Source organism: Eptesicus fuscus, chromosome 7 (assembly GCF_027574615.1).
Source record: "Eptesicus fuscus isolate TK198812 chromosome 7, DD_ASM_mEF_20220401, whole genome shotgun sequence".
Lineage (NCBI taxonomy): Eukaryota > Metazoa > Chordata > Mammalia > Chiroptera > Vespertilionidae > Eptesicus > Eptesicus fuscus.
This window is the reverse complement of record NC_072479.1, coordinates 16,108,451-16,123,377: the sequence shown is the minus strand read 5'-3', so window position 1 is coordinate 16,123,377 and position 14,927 is coordinate 16,108,451. Positions and strand designations below refer to the sequence as shown.

Sequence of the window (14,927 nt, the reverse complement as noted above, 5' to 3'; positions counted from 1 at the left end):
AAACAAAAGTTTTGTACAATACTACATGGAAATTAAGCATTATCCAAGTTTTTAGTAAAATATAGTTTATAGTTATACCTCACTGACATGAGGTCAACTTACATACCAATGAATTGTGGGTCATTTGTTTGACTTCCAAGTGAAGAAGACCTATAATACTAGTATGGGAAATGATTGTTTCTAGAATAGCCAGCAAAAGCCGATACCCACACAGTTCAGAAGAGTAACATATTGTAAAATGGATGAGACTAACATTAAATGCTGTACATCTGTTTGGTGCCAATAATGTTAATAATTGTTTAGACTTTAACCTTTGTTTATAACACTTTCTGTGGGACTGTTTATTAGTAGAATGCTCCAAGATGAAGACCACATGTTCTCTTCAATTAAGACATATAATGAAAGAGAATACTGAGTTTACATTACATCTTTGTTGGTGAAATCAGGAGTGAAAGAAAGGGTAGTGAAACCACAATAGAAATAGATTGGGAGGTTAGTAGGTAAGATTTATAGGCAGCCCATAATTTTGCGAAAGACTACCTTTTTATTGATGGTACCGAACAGAACTGCTGATTTATTATAAGATTCATAAATCTAGAAAAAGCTGTAGCACAAAACCTCAGTGGTTTTCCATTCTAGTTAAGTGAGAAGCATGACAGTGTACTGTGTTATATAGTAACATCCTATATAATAAAAGACTAATATGCAAATTGTCCCCTCTGGAGTTCGATTGACCGGGAGTTCGAATGCTCACTATGACGTGCACTGACCAGCAGGGGTCCGTGCGGAACAAAGGAAGGCCCCGGCTGGCAGCTGGGGAAGCAGGCCCCGGTCGGCAGCTGGAAGGCCCCGATCGGCCCTGATCGCTGGCCACGCCTAGGGACCCTACCCATGCACAAATTTCCTGCACCAGGCCTCTAGTTAAAGAATAAAAGAAAAACCACAGAATGTTTTGCTTTTAAATAAAGCATAACCTTTAACCAGTATAGTATGGTGTGGTAAATGATACACCCAACTAATCATAGAATTTAGTTTCTGTCCTCAATTCTACTACCTGTATTAGTCTTGCTTTCTCTATTTAGTGTTCAGGTTAATTGTATCATTTTTGCCTTCCATTTCCCTGAGATAGAAACTGTGTGGTTATAACTCAACTCTGTCTCTTTCCATTTCATTAAATCCTACCTATCTTTCCCCAGAAATGTCTCTTTTGTATTCTCTCCTTTCTCTCTAATGTCTTAATTTAGGCCATCATTTCATGTTGATGTTTTGATAATCAAAACGTTTCAGCATCTGTTACCCTTGTGCATGTACTCTGCACAACCCCATCCAATCATACTTATAAATCTGTCATTTCCTATACTGCCACCAGAGTAATTTTTAAAAAATTTTTTTAAAATATATTTTATTGATTTTTTACAGAGAGGAAGGGAGAGGGATAGAGAGTTAGAAACATCTATGAGAAAGAAACATCGATCAGCTGCCTCCTGCACACACCCTACTGGGGATGTGCCCGCAACCAAGGTATATGCCCTTGACTCGAATCGAACCTGGGACCCTTCAGTCCGCAGGCTGACACTCTATCCACTGAGCCAAACTGGTTAGGGCCACCAGAGTCATTTTTATTAAACAAAACTTCATTTTCATGTTATTTGCCATTGCCTAAAGTTGCATTTTCCTGACTAACATTTGGGAGTTGAGAATACATATTGTAGGTTCATAAGAAGTGCTGCTTTGTAGAAACCTGTTTTACCAATTGATACTCTTAGTATGTCTTCTAACATGCCAGAACAGTGCTCTGTGTGACACCATTTTGTGAAATCCTGGCCTGTTAAAAGATAACGTCTAACTTCCTTTGCTTGGTCAGGTAATTTTAGTCTTGTTGCAGCCAACATTTTTAGCCCCATCTTCTCTACTTTACACACATTTATAAGCATAGTTATTCAAGGAATACAAAACTAAGGATATTCTCTCAGTTTAGAAACCAATCTTTCCTTTATGTTGGAAATAATCTTTGTAAAAAGTCCTATGATGGTATTCTTTGTGTTACTTTTGCTTTGTTAGAGTACTAGGATCTTCTGAAAACAATGAGTTCAGGATGTTTTTGGCTACAAGTAGCAGAAAGTCAACTTTAATCAATAAAAATTAATAATCTTTCTTAAGAGGTAGGGCATTCCAGTAGGTTAATTCACTTATGGCATTAAAGGTCTCTTTGCCATTCTCAGCATGTATTTCAGATTAATGCTCTTAGTTTCTCATTCCCAAGTATCACATGCAACATGAATAACATTCAGCAGTGGAAGAAACAGTTTCTTTAAGATTGTTTCATGTCTCACTGGTCAGAGTTTTGGTCATGCCCTTGTCTAAATCAACTACTGAAAATGGGACTTCTATGATTGGCTTAGGGCCGTGGTTGGCAAACTGCGGCTCGCGAGCCACATGTGGCTCTTTGGCCCCTTGAGTGTGGCTCTTCCACAAAATACCATGGCCTGGGCGAGTCTATTTTGAAGAAGTGGCGTTAGGAGAAGTTTAAGTTTTAAAAATTTGGCTCTCAGAAGAAATTTCAATCATTGTACTGTTGATATTTGGCTCTGTTGACTAATGAGTTTGCCAACCACTAGCTTAGGGGAATCATCATTTATTCCCTTGGACCATAAATAGGGCCTATATCACTTGAATCAAATAAGTGATTATGATTAGCAAGGTGAAGTGGGTTAGGGAATGGCTGGTAGAAAATTAATAATGCCTGTTACTTAACTCAGTCTTGAGGGATGGGAAGGAAGCAGTAGAGTAAAAGGAAACAACTTTTTGGATAAAGTGATTTTTAACCTGAGTTTTGTGGACCAGGGGATATTAGTAGGAAGATTTTTCCTTATTCTTCTAAGCCATTCTCATTATTCTTGTGTTTTTCTTTTTAAGAATAGTAAGCATGTCTAATATATTTCCCTAGGAATCTACCTTGACCTATGTATATGTAAAAGCTGTGTCATGGGCTTACTTAAAAAGAACATGCAGCAACTGGTTTAGTTTGAATGAAGCATGTTCTGTGAGAAATTGACCTTATAGGAAACTGCTCATCACTGTTTAAAAATGATCAATCTTTTGATGTCCCATACCTTAGTGTTAACTTTTTTTTTTTTTGAAGTTTTGTTGTTTTTTACTTAGGAGTAGGATATTCTTTTTCTTTTTTTTAAATATATTTTTATTGATTTCAGAGAGGAAAGGAGAGGGAGAGAGAGAGATAGAAACATCCTAAATAATAAAAGCCTAATATGCTAAGTGTCCGGTCATCCAGTTGGCTGTGGCTGTTCAACCAATCAAAGCATAATATGCTAATGATATGCTAAGGCTGCTCAACCCCTTGCTATGACGTGCACTGACCACCAGGAGGCAGACAGTCGACTGGTCGGCCAGTTGCTATGATGTGCACTGACCACCAGGAGGCAGATGCTCCGACTGATAGGTTAACTTGCTGCTGGGGTCTGACCAATTGGGACTGAGCAAGATGGGCTGGACATGCCATGGAGCCCTCCTGTGGTCCCTCCCTGGCTGGCCACCCTCCCGCATCCCTCCCTGGCACTGATAGTGCACTGGTGGGGTCCCTCGGCCTGGCCTGCACCCTCTCACTATCCAGGACTCCTCGGGGGATGTTGCAGAGCTGGTTTCGGCCCGACGGCGGAATAATCAGTCTCTGATGCGCACTGACCATCAGGGAGCAGATGCTCAATGCAGAAGCTGCCCTGTGGTTGTCAGTGCGCACCCACAAGGGGAGCACTGCTCAGCCAGATGTCAGGATCATGGCTGATGAGCGCAGTGGCGGGAGCCTTTCCCACCTCCGCGGCAGCACTAAGAATGTCTGACTGTGAGAGGGTGCAGGCCAGGCTGAGGGACCCCTTTTCCCCTTCCACCCTCCCCTGAGTGCACGAATTCGTCACTCTAGTCAATGAAGAGAGAGAATCACTGATTGGCTGCCTCCTCCATGCTCCCTACTGGGGATTGAGCCCACAACCCAGGCATGTGCCCTTGACCGGAATCAAACCCGTGACTCTTCAGTCCATAGGCCGACGCTCTATCCACTGAGCCAAGCCAGCTAGGGCTTAACATTTTTTTTAAACTTTGGGAGATGTGAGTTTACAGCCTAAGGATTATTTTGTTTAGTTTTTATTCTCTCCCTCTTCTGTTTCTTCTCTCCCTCCCTTTCTTCTCTTCCCTATCTTCATTTTCTTTTCTCTTTTTGGAATGGAACTTGAGTACATCTTTTGATTCTCTCTGCCTAATCTTGTTCTAATTTTAGAGATAAAGATGTAGAAGTCCAAAAAGATTAGATGATTTTCTCCAGATCACTTTGGATAATATAGCAAGATTTAGAAGTCAGATTGTTTAAGGAAATGAATTGCAGGGGTAGTGGAAAAGTAAGAGAAGTGTATTATAATAAGACTAGAGTCCCAGTGCATGAAATTTGTGCACTGGTGGGGGGTTATCCCTCAGCCTGGTCTGTGCCCTCTCGCAGTCCAAGACCCCTAGGGGGATGTCCACCTGCCAGCTTAGGCCTGCTCCCTGCCAGGTGTGGGCCTAAGCTGGCAGGCGGACATCCATCTCGCAGTCTGGAACCCCTCGCTCCTTATTGCCCGCCTTCTCACTGTTCCTTACCGCTCGGCTTGCTGCTCCTTAGCACTGCCATGGAGGCAGGAGAGGCTCCCGCCACCGCCACTGCGCTTGCCAGCGTGAGCCCGGCTTCTGGCTGAGCGGCACTCCCCCTGTGGGAGCACACTGACCACCAGGGGACAGCTCCTACATTGAGCGTCTGGCCCCTGGTGGTCAGTGCACATCATAGCGTCTGGTCGTTCTGCTGTAATGGTCACTTAGGCTTTTATTATATAGACTAGAGGCTCGCTGCACGAAATTCGTGCATGGGGGTGTGTGTCCCTCAGCCCAGCCTGCACCCTCTCCAATCTGGGACCCATCAAGGGCAGTCAGACATCCCTCTCACAATCCAGGACTGCTGGCTCCCAACTGCTCGCCTGCCTGCCTGCCTGCCTGCCTGATTGCCCCTAACCGTTTCTGCCTGCCAGCCTGATTGACGCCTAACTGCTCCCCTGCTGGCCCGATTGCCCCTAACTGCCCTCCCTGCCAGCCTGGTCACCCCTAACTGCCCTCCCCTGCTGGCCTGGTAGCCCCTAACTGTCTTCCCCTGCAGGCCTGGTCACCCCCAACTGCCCTCCCCTGCTGGCCCGGTCACCCCTAACTGCCCTCCCTTGCCAGTCTGGTTGCCCCTAACTGCCCTCCCCTGCCAGCCCGATTGCCCCTAACTGCCCTCCCCTGCTGGCCTGGTCACCCCTAACTGCCCTCCCCTGCTTGCCTAGTCACCCCTAACTGTCTTCCCCTGCAGGCCTGGTTGCCCCCAACTGCCCTCCCCTGCTGGCCCGGTCACCCCTAACTGCCCTCCCTTGCCAGCCCAATTTCCCCTAACTGCTCTCCCCTGCCGGCCTGGTCACCCCTAACTGCCCTCCCCTGCCAGCCTGATTTCCCCTAATTGCCCTCCCCTGCAGGCCTGGTCACCCCTAACTGCCCTCCCCTGCAGGCCTGGTCACCCTCAGCTGCCCTCCCCTGCAGGCCTGGTCACCCTCAGCTGCCCTCCCCTGCAGGCCTGGTCCCCCCCAAATGCTCTCCCCTGGCAGCCATCTGTGTACACATGGGGGCAGCCATCTTTGACCACTTGGGGGCAGCCATCTTATGTATTGGAGTGATGGTCATTTTGCATATTACCTCTTTATTATATAGGACTAGGGGCCCAGTGCACGAATTCATGCACCTTGAAAGGAACTGTGGGCTGCGAGGCTGCAGTGGGCACAGTGGTGGGTCTCAGCCCATCCTTTGTGCCCCTGCCTGGCCCCTCCCGCTGCGGGCCCCTGATCCGCTGTCTGCCAGCAGCCCCACTCCCATGTGGGGAGCAGGCCTAAGCTGTCAGTTGGACATCCTAAGCGCTGCCACGCCAGCGGTGAGCCCCAGCTTCTGGCTGAGCAGCGCTCCCCCTGTGGGAGTGCACTGACCACCATGGGTCAGCTCCTGCGTTGAGCATCTGCCCCCTGGTGGTCAGTGTACATCATAGTGTTCAGTTGATTTGCATATTAGCCTTTTATTATATAGGACTAGAGGCCCAGTGCACAGATTCATTCTGGCCTGCGGACATCCCCCTAGGGGTCCTGGATTGTGAGAAGGCACAGGCCAGGCCAAGGGACCCCACTGGTGCATGATCGGGCTGGGGAGGGACTGCAGGAAGGCTCCAGTGTGTGTCTGGCCTGTCTCACCCAGTCGGAGTATCTGCCCACTGGTGATCAGTGCGCGTCATAGCGACTAGTTGAACGGTCGAATGAACAGTCGGACACTTAGCATATTAGGCTTTTATTATATAGGATTATGCATAACTGGATATTATAAAAATTAAGTTACAAAACTTTTATTAAAACGTTTCTTATATACCGTTATATTGGCTGGGGCATAAAAATATTCATTGTGGGCAGCATGCGGCCTGTGAGCCACGAGTTTGACATGCTTGCTTTAGAATGTTTTAGTGTAAGTCACAGTAAATTTCCTTCAAATTCAAATGAATCTAATCTATTTCATTAAAAACTATTTGAATTTATGTGAATGGCTAGATAGTGTTCTGAATTTTGCTTTGCTGTTGATATAGAAAATCATTTAGTGAAAATAGTTTACCTTGAGCTAAATGTGTTGACTGTCTTTTTGTGATTCAGCTATTGTAAGTATCTGCTATATTTTTAGCATTCACATAAAGCTTTTTATATGTGCTAAGTTCTAGATATTTTTGAATTATGTTTGGCGTTTGTGTCCCTCCAGAAGAGAGGGGTGGAGAGAATCTCTTAGGCCCTAAATTTACATATTTGTGGCACAGATTTGGGGGATGAAGTGAAGAATATACTTAACTAGAGGCCCAGTGCACAAAATTCGTGCAAGGGGGTGTGTGTCCCTCACCCCAGCCTGCACCCTCTCCAATCTGGTACCCCTCGAGGGATGTCCGACTGCCCGTTTAGGCCCGATCCTAGCCTGCAGGGAAGGGCAGTTGGGGGGGACCAGGCCTGCAGGGGAGGGCAGTTGGGGGAAACCAAGCCTCCTAGGATCGGGCCTAAACGGGCAGTCGGACATCCCTCTCACAATCCAGGACTGCTGGCTCCCAACTGCTCGCCTGCCTGCCTTCCTGATTGCCCCTAACCGCTTCTGCTTGCCAGCCTGATCACCCCCTAACCACTCCCCTGCCAGCCTGATTGATGCCTAACTGCTCCCCTGCCAGCCTTATTGCCCCTAACTGCCCTCCCCTGCTGGTCTGGTCCCCCCCCTCCCCCAACTGCCCTCCCCTGCAGGCCTGGGTCCCCCAAATTGCCCTCCCCTGTAGGCTTGGTTTCCCCCAACTGCCCTCCCCTGCAGGCCTGGTCCCCCCCAACTGCCCTCCCCTGCAGGCCTGGTCCCCCCGAACTGCTCTCCCCTGCAGGCCTGGGTCCCCCCAACTGCCCTTCCCTGCAGGCTTGATCGCCCCCAACTGCCCTCCCCTGCTGGCCTGGTCCCTTCTAACTGCCCTCCCCTGCTGGCCATCTTGTGTCCACATGGGGCAGCCATCTTGTGTGTTGGAGTGACAGTCAATTTGCATATTATTTTTTATTAGATAGGATGATAGAACTGTATAAATTAGTACACATCTGGTTTTAGAAAGAACCCATCTTTCTTGTGTAAGTGGATCATATTTTCTTGCTTTGAACTTTATAGTAAATAAATAAAATGCAAATAAAGATGAGCCAGATTTCAAAGAAGGGATGGATGGAAAAGAAGATTGTTAACAACCAGGTTCCCTTTTTTTTCTTCCTTTTTTCCTCCCTCCCTCCCTCCCTCCCTCCCTCCCTCCCTCCCTCCCTCCTTCCCTTCCTTCCATCCTTCCTTAAAACTTTCGTCTAAAGTTTTATATATGTCTCCTTTTTCCCTGCTTGACACCCCCCCTCCCCCGCCATTCCCACCCTGGGCAAGCCCCCACCACCCCAGTGTCTGTGTCCATTGGTTATGCTAATATGCATGCATACAAGTCCTTTGGTTGCTAACCGCCCCCCTCCCCTGCCATTTGTATCTGGATCTATTCTTGTTCACCAAATTATGTTGATAATTATATTCCACATATGAGTGAGATCATGTGGTATTTATCTTTTTCCGACTGGCTTATTTCACTTAGCATAATGCTCTCCAGTTCCATCCATGAGGTTGCAAATGGTCAAAGTTCCTTCTTTTTGATAGCGGCGTAGTATTATATTGTGTAGATTTACCACAGTTTTCTAATCCACTCATCTGCTGATGGGCACTAAGGTTGTTTCCAAATCTTAACTATTGTAAATTGTGCTGCTATGAACATAGAGGTGAATATATCCTTTCTGATTGGTGTTTCTGGTTTCTTGAGATATAGTCCTAGAAGTGGGATTACTGGGTCAAATGGGAGTTCCATTTTTAACTTTTTGAGGAAACTCCATACTGTCTTCCACAGTGGCTGCACCCGTTTACTATTCTTTTGATGACTGTTTTTGTCCTTTTGAAACTAGTACTATTTTGCGAGTGTCCCCCCCCACATCCCGCGTGGTTCAGGGTTCAGGTTCAGGGTTCTGGCTCTGGAGGAGGCCGCACACAAATGAAAGAGACTAGACAAGAAAGTATAAATTTGGGAATATTGGGGGCCAGGCGGGAGCCCAGCTCTAGAGGAAGGACTCCAATCTGCTCTGGCCTTGCTATCCCTTTTATTCAGATTGTGGGATACACCCATATCCCTTAGGCAGGCAATTCCAATAATAGCCCATCAGTAAGGATTTACATAAGACTAAAAGCTGGAAGTTGCTTCAGCTCCCTTTGTCTCAACTAGACAGTGGGTGCTTGGCTCTGACCTTTCAGAGCTTCAAGGTTGACCAGCCCTCCGGATTCCTTGTCCACACCTCTCTGGTAGTGAAGACAATGGGCGGCTTCCAACACTATTTCAGAATAGTTCTTAGAAGACTCCATGGAGAAACAAGGGACACAATGTCTTTTTTTTAATGTCTCATTGCTCCCCAATTCCCATAATTATATCTATTGACCTATTGAGGAAAATTGATATAGACTCTTTTCTCTGTGGGATAGATCCAGTTCCTCTCCTTAAGGGTACCAGACAGGAAGATCATTAAAGAAATTTGTATTAGGAGTTTACTCTGTTGGTTTGGCTATATAAAATCCATGTTTAATTTTTATATTGTATTTCAAAACACCTTAAAAACCTGTCAAACTTTTGTTGTTGTTGTTAACAGTTGAGTTTTTACATGAGAATCATTTATTTTGTTTCTATTATTTATTTCCCCAGGCCTTCAATCTCTAGTTATTCTGGAGTTTTCAAAAGAAGTTACCTATAGATGAAAATGCAATATATTTAGTAAATAGATATAGTTAGAAGTACAAAAAGAAATATGATATTGAAATTGTTATTAACTATTTAGGCCTGTGAACGAGAGATATGCCAAACGTAAGTAATTTTTGCGATTTAAAAAATACAGAATAATTCTTTAAAAATATTTTTTATGGCCCTAGCCAGTTTGGCTCAATGGATAGAGCGTCGACCTGCAGACTGAAGGGTCCCGGGTTTAATTCTGGTCAAGGGCACATGCCTGGGTTGTGGGCTTGATCCCCAGTGGGGGGCGTGCAGGAGGCAGCCTATCAATGATGCTCTCTCCTTTTGAAACTTCCATGATGCTCGTCCTTGATGGTAGTTTCAAAAGGACAAACATCATGGATGTTTCTATCTCTCTCTCCCTCTAGCTTCCTCTCTGAAATCAATAAAAATATATTAAAAATAAATAAATAAATAATAAAAAAATAAAAATATTTTTTCTCTAATTTGTAACTGAAATCTATGTTTCATTGGAAAGCAAGTGTTTTAAGCTGCTGTTCTCTCTCCCTGAAGACAAGTTTTTATTTTTGTATCCCAGCACCCAACAATTTGTATCACTTTAAAAGATGGAATAGGTAACCAGGTCTTTGCTAAGTCAGTGTGGTGTAGAAAATGATAAGGAGGGAGGACTCCAATATTGGCCTAAAATATTTTAATCAAGGAATCCCAGGCACTTATCTCCACCCATATTTTGATATGCAGACTTATCATATAAGGTCTTAATTTAGCAGTAAAACTTTGAATATTGCTAAAAATAAAGTGCTACTGACATTTAAATGTTAATAGGACTTGAGGGCCAGATATATTTTTTATGTACAGCTGTTTGCTAATTAAGTGAATATTTCAGGTTTAATTAATAAAAACCAATCTCATTGTTTCAATCACAATTTATTTGGAAGGTTTGCTTCTGGGTCTAATAAAATAAGCAATAGGAAGGCATAGAATTGCTACTTAAGAAAATAATGAAATTTAGGGATACAAGAGAAAATGTCTCTAGGGGATATTTAAAATAAAATAACATTAAAAACAAGGAACTGAAGATGTGTAAATTGCTGTAAGGCCATTGTACCAAATATCACCATTGTGTTTCCTACCCAAGAAGAAATTGCATCATCAAATAAATCTACTGAGCACTGTTATTTGGATGGTACTGAGATGAACAATTGTTTCAGTTGTTGCCCAGCTCCCCGCTCTAACTCTCAGCAGCCTGGAACTGTGCATGTTATGGAAGTTCATGTGATAATGATCCTTGGTTTTGTTCATTTAGCTTGTCAAAACAATTTTATGTAGGTGGAAAGAAATGAATGAAATGAATAGAGTGGGTTAGCTGCATTAGCTCTAGCTACACTGAAGGTAATGAATGCTGCAATTGGAATAGTGTTGCAAGCCCCCAGAAATACCCAGTTTGTTAATGCTGGAAAGAATTACTAAAAAGCAATAGTGACTAATCCGTTCTAAATGTAATTTGATATCATAGTCTTCATAATTTGATTGACAGTTATAATATTTAAACAATGTATATTCCTCTTATTTTACCTTCAGTAATTTAGTAAAGTACTTAGTCCTTTTCAATGATCCATAGTTAATAATCAAAATATCAATATGGCTTTTGTCTGTTTCTATGTCAAAAGAAAGTAATACTACCACTCTCACAGGTTTTTTTTGAGAATTAATGAGAACAGAAGTAAAACAACCAGCTAGTAAATGGTAAACACTTGGCAAATTTTTTAAAGCCCCAGTTGTTCTAACTGGTCTGGGTGCTTATGTTAATTTTCATCTCTTTTACTATTGTCTTAAAATTTTTTGGGTGTTAAAATAATGTACTTCTCTGAGATATTGACAAGTTATTGAAAGAAGCACCAAATTATTTGTTTGTGTTATTTTCCCCAGTTAGTTGATAATCTTTACCCATCTAACTATATTTCTTTTTTTTTCCCCTTTAAAGATACTTTTAATAAAGATTTAAGCAAGGTTCTCAAACCCCTTAAAATCATAATTTCAAGGAGGATAAAATCTACGATATATAAAATAGCTTCTATTTACAGTATAGATGGTTTCTATGCAAAATTAGATAAAAGTTAATCTCACTTTGATAGAGTTTTAAGATTGCCATTTAGTGTATTCTCAAGAAACAATGGTTGTAGATTTTTGGTGAGGAAGAAGTCCCTGTTTATTTTTCCTCTTTATACTTTGCTATACATAAGTAATTGGCATCTTTTTTACAATGGTAATTAACAGCTTTGACTTTTTGCAAATTGGTCATTGTGTTTGCCTTGTGTTAGATTTACCAACACTTAGAGGCCCAATTTCAATTCTCACCTCTTTTTAAATTTCTTTTGTCCCTGGGGGAATGCTAACTGCTTGTTAAATACATATACAAACTCTTTTTTTTATTTTAAAAACACATTCATAGATTCATTCAACACATGGTTATTGAACAGGTCCTTATGCTAAGATGCTAAAGATGGAACACTGAAAAGCATTTGTCACTGCTTTTAGAATAAGCCTCAATATAATATTATTTGTGACTAGAGGCCCGGTGCATGAATTTAGTGGGGTCCCCCGGGTCTGGCCTGTGGGATCGGCTGAAACAGGCTCTCCGACATCCCCCGAGGGGTTCCGGATTGCAAGAGGGTGCAGGCCAGGCCGAGGAACCCCACTGGTGCATGATTGGGGCTGGGGAGGAACTGTGGGAGGGCTCCAGGGTGTGTCTGGCCCATCTCGCTCAGTCCTGATCAGCCGGACACCAACAGCAAGCTAACCTACCGGTTGGAGCGTCTGCCCCCTGGTGGTCAGTGCACATCATAGCCAGCGGTTGAGCAGCCTTAGCATATCATAAGCATATTATGCTTTGGTTGGTTGAACGGCCAACTGGTTGACCAGACACTTAGCATATTAGGATTATATAGGATTAAATGCTATAAAAGAGGTATACATTGTTTATAAAAACATGTATCAGTGTGAAGGGGGGATGATTTAACCTACAGTGAGGGGCAGTCAGGGAAGGTGTTCCTGAGGAAATGAATTGATCTTTGATGACTGGGCATTAACTAGGCAACTAAAGATGGACAGAGGGGCATCCCAGATTGAAGGAACAGTATGTTTAAAGGACCTGAGTTGGAAGAAGTATGGCATGTTTGAGAATGGAAAAGATCTGAGTGATGAAATTAGGCTAGAAGAGTGGGCAAGAACCATATAATATGGGACCACATAGGTCACAATGATTTTCACCTTTATCCTAAAGGCTGTAGAAAGCTATTTATTAAAGAGTTTTAAACAGAGTTTTGGTATACATGATTTCATTGAATCCAAAACTCCTCTAATAGTATGACATTCTAATTTTAGAGAAGTTAAAAATGGGAAAAATCGTATTTCTAAGAATTGGTCGGCATACCTTAGAATTGATTAAAATGATACAAAATATTCTGGCTGTATATGGACAAAGTGGAATATATACTGTACAGGAAAAGATTTGATTTGTGGAAATGACTTAGTAGGTTATTGCAGGAATCTAGAAGAGATGATGATGGCTTGAAATAGGGTAGTGGTAATAGAGAAAGACATAAATAGATTACTTAGAGTAAGCTTTCATCAAGAGAATTTACAAGGCTTGTGCACTTTAGAACATTGTTAAAAATTTGTAATTTTAGATATCCTTTAGTATATTTTAAATTAAAATTTAAGTAACAGTGTAGAATGGTTTATGCTACAGTGTTAGTTCACATCTAGTGACTGTTTCTGTCTAAAGTTACGTATAACAGTTGAGAGAAAACATTTACAATTGAAGGTTTGTATGTCTCTTAAACTATATAAGGGATTGTGTGAAGGCCCTATACAGAATATTATTCAGACTTAAAGTTAACTTTCTGTTTGTACAACAGTGGATATATGTATTTACATAATTTAAGCTGTTCCACTAAGAACTATACTCTACCTTATTCTGTATAATATATATTCAAAGTTTCAGCTACAGTGGTCTGATACCTTTTCCAGCAGTTAGTTCTAAACTATGAGTGAAAACACACATTTAAATAGCTAAATTTAAATTTCCTAACTCACTGTTACTAATGTTTTGAGTCTTCACTCCTCCATTCTGCATCCTATATTCCCAGGTTTACCTTTAGCAAAAGGTCTTAAGCATTTCAAGTATTATATGACAAGAACTATGGATGCTTTCATACCCAGCATCTCACTTAATCCTTGGATTAGCCTGCTGATAGTGGTTCTTTTCTTACATGGCTAACTCTAGTTAACACATACTTGTGAATAAAGAATTGAGTGTTTTATGATATGCTCTCAAAGTACCCAATGCCTTTCTCTTCATCATACTTAATAAAATTAATGCCTCTGCCTCTTAACACTGTAAGGTCTAGGATAGCAGAAATCTTGTCTCTGATGCTCATTATATCCTGTTGCCTGACACAGGGTACCCAAATATTGTTTACAATTTAAGCAAACATTTATGAAAGAGTACGAAAATTGCTAAAACTACAGTGAATGTTGCATGCTATACAAGAGTTCTTATCAAGACAATCAGATAGGTAGATTGTATATTAAGTTATAAGAATTAAATATCACTTAATGATATGTGGAATATACTTCATTTGATTTAAAATAAGTTTTCTTTTTTAAAAATATATTTTTATTGATTTCAGAAAGGAAGGGAGAGGGGAGAGAGAGATAGAAACATCAATGATGAGAGAGAATCATTGATCTCCTGCCTCCTGCATGCCCCCTACTGGGGATCGGCCTGCAATCCAGGCATGTGCCCTTGACCAGATCGAACCCGGAACCCTTCAGTCTGCAAGCTGATGCTCTATTCACTGAGCCAAAACCAGCTAGGGCTAAAATAAGTCTTCTTGATACAACTATTGTAAGGGTCAGTAATAGATAAGGGAGTCAACAAGAGATCTAGATTTTTCTTTTTTCTATATAAATTTCCCCTAAATGAGGAACCTTTAAGAATGTATTGTGAGCCCTGACCAGTTTGGCTCAGTGGATAGAGCATCCGCCTGCGGAATGAAGGGTCCCAGGTTCGATTCTGGCCAAGGGCACATACCTGGGTTGTGGGCCCAATCCCCAGTAGAGGGCGTGCAGGAGGCAGCCGATCAATGATTCTCTCACATCATTGATGTTTCTTTCTCTCCCTCTCCCTTCCTCTCTGAAATCAATAAAAAAATATATTTTTAAGAGAATATATGGTGAATAAGATTTTTTAAAAAACATATTGAGAAGCCCTATTGTCAGTAGAGGGACAAGCAAACAAGCTGAAAATTTCCTACTGTAAAACATGAGATATTTTGAAAATTTTGATGAAAAGAACAACAAAAACCTATTATCTTCAATGCATAGCTGTGTTTGTTACAATGTAAGGGTAATCTCCAAGGCCTGAAAACTAAGAAGAAACGTAAAACCAGAGCAGGAAAAGTGTGAATTGATCCTAGGACTTTTCTGGGACAGTTGCCAA

General features: G+C 42.2%; 1 protein-coding gene across 3 annotated transcripts in view; it reads left to right on the top strand.

The window, feature by feature from the left end:
• The window catches only part of WNK1 (WNK lysine deficient protein kinase 1), a 137,927-nt gene that overhangs the window by 25,101 nt on the left and 97,899 nt on the right, over window positions 1-14,927 (top strand). The gene's annotated exons all lie outside the window — the stretch shown is intronic.